The sequence below is a fragment of the Euphorbia lathyris genome, chromosome 3 (genome assembly GCF_963576675.1).
Source record: "Euphorbia lathyris chromosome 3, ddEupLath1.1, whole genome shotgun sequence".
NCBI lineage: Eukaryota > Viridiplantae > Streptophyta > Magnoliopsida > Malpighiales > Euphorbiaceae > Euphorbia > Euphorbia lathyris.
This window is the reverse complement of record NC_088912.1, coordinates 30190407-30196251: the sequence shown is the minus strand read 5'-3', so window position 1 is coordinate 30196251 and position 5845 is coordinate 30190407. Positions and strand designations below refer to the sequence as shown.

The following is a 5845-nucleotide window of genomic DNA, read 5'->3' as shown; positions in this document are numbered from 1 at the left end:
CTCTTCTAAGTGCATTCTATGCATTACTATACTAGGATTAATTCCTTTTAAGTCTGAAATTTGCCATCCCATACTTCCTATCCTATTTCTAACAACATGCTTCAATTTTTCTTCTTGATCGCTTGTTAATTTGTTAGAAATAATTATAGGTAGAGAATCGCCTTCGCCTAAGAAAGCGTACCTCAAATGACTGGGTAACTCTTTAAGTTCTAATTTAGGGGGTGTTATAATAGAAGGCGGAACTGGTCCATCTTCTCTAATCAAAGGCTCTGGGTCCTTATCATCTAATTCCTCGTCTACTATAGGTTCAATTATTTCTTCACTTTGAATTACATCATTGACACATTCCTCGACTAAATCAAGTTTCATACAAGCGAATTCCTCCATAGGGTATTTCATCGCTTTGTTCATGTTAAACTCGACCTTATCTTCTCCTATCCTTAAAACTACCTTCCCTTCCGACACATCTACTAGAGAGCGTCCTGTGTTCATAAACGGTCTGCCAAAAATTAAAGGGCAATTTACATCATATGCAAAGTCTAAGATAACAAAATCGGTAGGAAAAATAAATTTATCGACTTTGACTAAAACATCTTCAATTATACCATACGGCCTTTTAGTGGTTTGATCCTCTAATTGCAAGACCATATTGGTACGTTTGATATCTTCTTCTAAACCTAACTTGTTAAAAATAGACAATGGCATTAAGTTTATACTTGCTCCTAAATCACAAAGACAACTTGGGAATTCAATATCTCCCAACTTACATGGAATAGTAAAACATCCGGGATCCTTGAGTTTAGTGGGCAAATTACTTGATACTATTGAACTACAGTCTTCAGTTAACGAAATGGATGAAATTCCTTCCCAACTGATTTTCTTTGAAATCAAATCCTTTAAAAACTTACCATAGTTAGGAATTTGTGTTATTGCATCCATAAACGTCAAATTGATATGCAAATTTTTAAGTTTATCCAAAAACGTTAGAAGTTGTTTATCATAGTCCTTATTTCGGACTTTGTGTGGAAAAGGTGGTTTGGGTACAAAAGTTTTAGTACCTGTGTCAAATGGTGAAATATTTGTATTTAAGATATCTTCTTTGGACTTCGGTAAATTAGTTCCTTATAATGTTGCATCTTTGGGCATTTCAGGCCCTTGATAATTTTTTCCTGAACGAAGAGTAATAGCCTTCACCTGCTCTTTCGGATTTTCTTCCGTATGGCTGGGAAGACTTCCCTCTTTTCGGGATGGAATTGATTTAGCAAGTTGACCAATTTGAACCTCCAAATTATGGATGCTAGATAAGTGGTTTTTAATAAGCTGATCGAATTTATTTTCGATCCGTTTAAAACCATCGTCGTGATTACTTATTTTTCCACTGATAGCATCTATAAACTTGTCAATTTTAGAAGATAAAGTGCTAATCGTATCTCTTGACTGATTTTGATAATTAGTGGTACGATTTTGATTAGCACTAATATTATTGTTACTGTTATCTTTCCAATTAAAGTTAGGATGATTCCTCCATCCAGAATTATAAGTATTAGAATAAGGATTATTAGTTTGGTTTTTCCCTTGGACAAAATTTACCTGTTCAATCTCACTCATATTTTCGTAATCCACATCCGTTTGGATTGGATTACCATTGGTATCGCGTGGTGCCATAAACTGGTCAATTTTATGCGATAAAGCAGAAAATTGGGCTTGTAGCATCGCGACTGGATCAAGTTCAACTATACCTTTAACTGACGATGAGGTTGAGGATGATGGTTTTGCCACCGGCATATGTCCACGTTCCGCGGGCCACATACTGCTGTTGATTGCCATTTCCTCCAAAAGTTCTCTCGCTTGGGCTGATGTTTTCTTCATAAATAGCCCTCCCGACATAGCATCTAATGAACCCCTAGTTGTAGGATTCAGTCCATTGTAAAATGTTTGAATTAAAAGTTCAGCGGGTAATTGGTGGTGTGGGCATAAACGTTGAAGTTCTTTAAAACGTTCCCAAGTTTCATAAAGGGTTTTATTATCATTTTGAGAAAAAGATGTTAACTCCTTTATGACTCTTGCGGTTTTTGCTAAAGGAAAATATTTAGATAAAAACGTTTGGGCTAATTGTTCCCAAGTGGCAAAAGTTACGGCTGGCATAGAAGTTAACCATTCTTTGGCTCTATCCTTCAAACTGAAAGGAAAGAGGCGAAGTTTGATTGCTTCTGCAGTCACATCTGGAATTTTAAATGTGTCACAAATTTCTAGGAAATTTGTTAAATGGGTGTTAGGATTTTCGTTAGGTAACCCGTAAAATGTTACATTATTTTGCAACATATTAAGCAAAGCTGGCTTAATTTCAAATTGATTTGCGGTGATTCTGGGTCTAACGATACTATTGGTTACACCGGTCACACCTGGCCTAGCGTATTCCATAAGTGTTGGTGGGTCTGCCATTTTTCCTGGCTCGGTATGTGTTTTTACTAGGGTCTTATTTTTGTTTTTCTTATTTTTCTTGTTCTTCCTAATGGTTTTCTCAATTTCTAGGTCTATAGGGTCTGGTGCAATGCCTGAACTTCGAGAACTGCGCATGAACCTGAAATCTTGCACGAACCGAAACTACCTACAAAACAGAATTTGATAAATAAATAAATTAGTATAGGAAAACTTTTAAATTATAAAAGTTAGAATAAATATGTTTAAACCTAGATTCGAAATAAAACACGAAAAATTTAAAATTTTGTCAAAAATTTTGGCGTTCCCCGGCAACGGCGCCAAAAACTTGTTGAGCGATTTCCGCAAGTGCACGGTATACGCTTGTAGTAATAAAAGATATCGAACCCACATGGAACGCTTTTTAACTAAAACTTTATTTAATTCGGTTTTAATAACGTGTTTAGGTTTAATAAAAGAAATACGTTTAGTTGATGGAATAAGTTTTGGTAAATTAGGATTAGATAGAAAGATTATATCGAGTTTAGAGAACAATTCCGTTTGGAATTTTGATTACAAAACAGATACTTCCGTAATCGGAATGAAATAGATCTTATTTTCATAAAGCAAAGTAAACAACTTTAACTTTGTGAGATTATGGACATGTAACAATATAATAATTTACTCAATTAAATGGCTTCGAACCATAGAAATCCCTCTAGCGTAGAGACGATTCCTACCTTAATCAAACTAGTGTTTTACTTCTGATAAGCCGCGATCAGCGATCATGTCATCCATAAAAACTAAATTTGTTAAGTGTTCAACAAAGTTCTTATAAGAATAAGATGGAATAGAACGTTTTAATAAAAACACCAATATATCATTTTGAAAATCATTTTGTCAGAACAATATCAAAATAACAACAGTAAGAATATATTGAATAAATAAGTATATCATTAATTGAAATGTGAATTTTCACAAGTTAACAGAGAAGTAGAAACTTGGATAGCATTGTAACGAAGACTTTGAGATCCGGGTAGTCAATCTTTCTCTCAAACTTCGTAGGCTCGTCAAACCATATGCGCTTCAGCCGTCAATTCTTCTCGCTGGATCTTTTGAATAGAGACTGGTCCCGTCCACTATCAGAATGAAAACTAAACTAATACTGTGTTTATAACTAATCTAAATACAATTCGTGTACAACACGATTGCTTACAGAAATGAAATCTAACTTTCTGATTCTTTCCTGAATCAGAAACTCAACATAACAACTTTCTTCTCTAATTTCTCTAACTTTTCCAACTTAACCAACCTTGATTTCTGAAATGGATCACTTATTTATAGTTGTTGAAGGGTTGTAAATGATGGGTCGTGTCTGCTGGTGAAGGGTTGCTTTTATCCGAACGAACAGACACATTTTTACGAATTAAACATGTGTTTTGTGTGCAGGAAGACTTGCTGTCGCGACTAAGATTCTGAAAATCTCAGTCGCGACAGGGGGTATAGGGGCGAGCTTGAATACGTTGTTTTCCCTCGGTCTGGCCTCCGTAAGTCGCGACTGAGATTTTGAGAATCTCAGTCGCGACAGAGAGTTTTCCTCCCTGGCGTTTGAATGTTTTTCGTCCTCCTCGAGCGTTCTTCTGGCTGATATGCATCCTCGGTACGTTTTTAAGGTTTTTCCTCCGTTTTAGCTCCGTTTTCGCTCCTATTTGGATTTTACCAAATATTTAGGTACCTTGCATCAAAGAAGTAAATAAAGATGTAAAAGTATTCTAAATGAATATAATTAGCATGATTTTAATGTAAATTTAACGTATTTATATATGATATTTTAGGTATATTTTGGGCTTAACAGCATGCATCTATCCTTTTAAAAATTAACCAATCTTATGTGATGCTTACGTATGTTTTGTATTGAATAGTTAACGCATCTTCATTAATCAATTGTCTACATTGCTTTATGACTGTATGCCGTGTTAATCAATATGTTGACCTCGTTTATATGTCTTCTTAAACACATTGAACAAAGAAATACTCAGCACTCTCTGATATCTAAATCTTCCGCATAAACTGAGTTAAATAGAATATGTTCCATGAGCTGACCTAATTCTGAAAACTGACCTTAGACTTACTTGATTAAACCTTGAAATGTTTAAAGTAAAACTAAGCCAGTGGCTCAACCCTTACGGGGGAGTATACTGAGTAATATAAGGTCTACTATCATGGGGGAGCTCAACACTGAGTTCTTGACTGAATATTTTTGCCAACATCAAAATGGGGGAGTTTGTTGAAACACCTTTCCACATGATTTTGATTTGACAAAATTATTTAAGTAAATTGATAAAAAAATATTCTAACACGTTAAATTTAAATGCTTTGATTTATTCATACTAATGTGTTTGTTCAATGTTGAGTTTATTGATTTATAAGACATTAAGATATAAAGCCCATAAGTGGAAGTCAAGCCCAAGTCAACACATCAAGACCTCACGGCCCAAGAAGATGAAACGAAGTCGTATTAAGCAAAACGACGACTCAGCATGAAGAAGGATCGAGAAGCCTCCTAGCAAAAGCTTCAAGAGGAAGCTGCTGAGTTAAGCGAAAAGCAGTCAGGACAGTGGCAGACAAGAACCAACTTCTAGACAAAGTATTTCTACTTTGGGTAAAGTTCAGAAGGCGCAGGAAGCTGTCTGGAAGACTTTGCCAAATATGTCGAAACATTCTGTTTGCCAGACGAAAAGCTACCGAGCACTGCCGTGGATAGAAGATGCAAGAATCTCATTAGCCAACGACACTGAGCACGTACTGAGTGACAACAACAGGAAGCCGTTTCCCTCCAACGGTTATTTCGAAATTCGAAATTACCGGTGCCTCAAGTGTCACTATAAATAGGCCTCTCATTTTCTTCATTCCATGCAGATCTTCAATTAGCCGAAACGCTGTCCAAATTCATACACGAAGTTCTATGAGAAAAGCAAAGCAAAAACCTTACACCAATTTCCATATTATTGTGTAAAAGTCTAGAGTGATTTTCAATCATCTAAAGTGTCTTAGCAATTGTTGTTTAGGACAAACACTTTATCATTTCTAGAAAAATAGAAAGGAGAGGCTGAGTACTCGGTTATAGTACTCAGCGGTAGATATAGGAGTGAGTAGAGGTATAAAGGAAGGTACTCGTGTATACTCAGCTTCGATTGTAAAAGGTTTCGTGCTCTACCTTTAAAGAGCTCAGTAGAGAATTCAAAAAGCTCGGACGAGTTCCGGGGACTGGACGTAGGCGGAGAGGCCGAACCAGGATATGTCTGCTGAGTAACATATTTCTAACCCTTAAACTCCTTTATATATTGCTTGCTATAAAACTGACTAAGTAACAAACTCACGCTGAGTTGAGTGCACTAAAAAGCTGAGTTCAGGAATAGACTCCAAG

The 5845-nt window shown here is 35.9% G+C and overlaps 1 non-coding gene across 1 annotated transcript; it reads left to right on the top strand.

Moving 5' to 3' along the window:
- Positions 1-1957: 1957 nt before the first annotated feature.
- Positions 1958-2064, top strand: LOC136225098 (small nucleolar RNA R71). The gene has a single exon (XR_010686835.1). It is a non-coding gene; the product is annotated as a small nucleolar RNA R71 (small nucleolar RNA).
- Positions 2065-5845: the final 3781 nt, after the last annotated feature.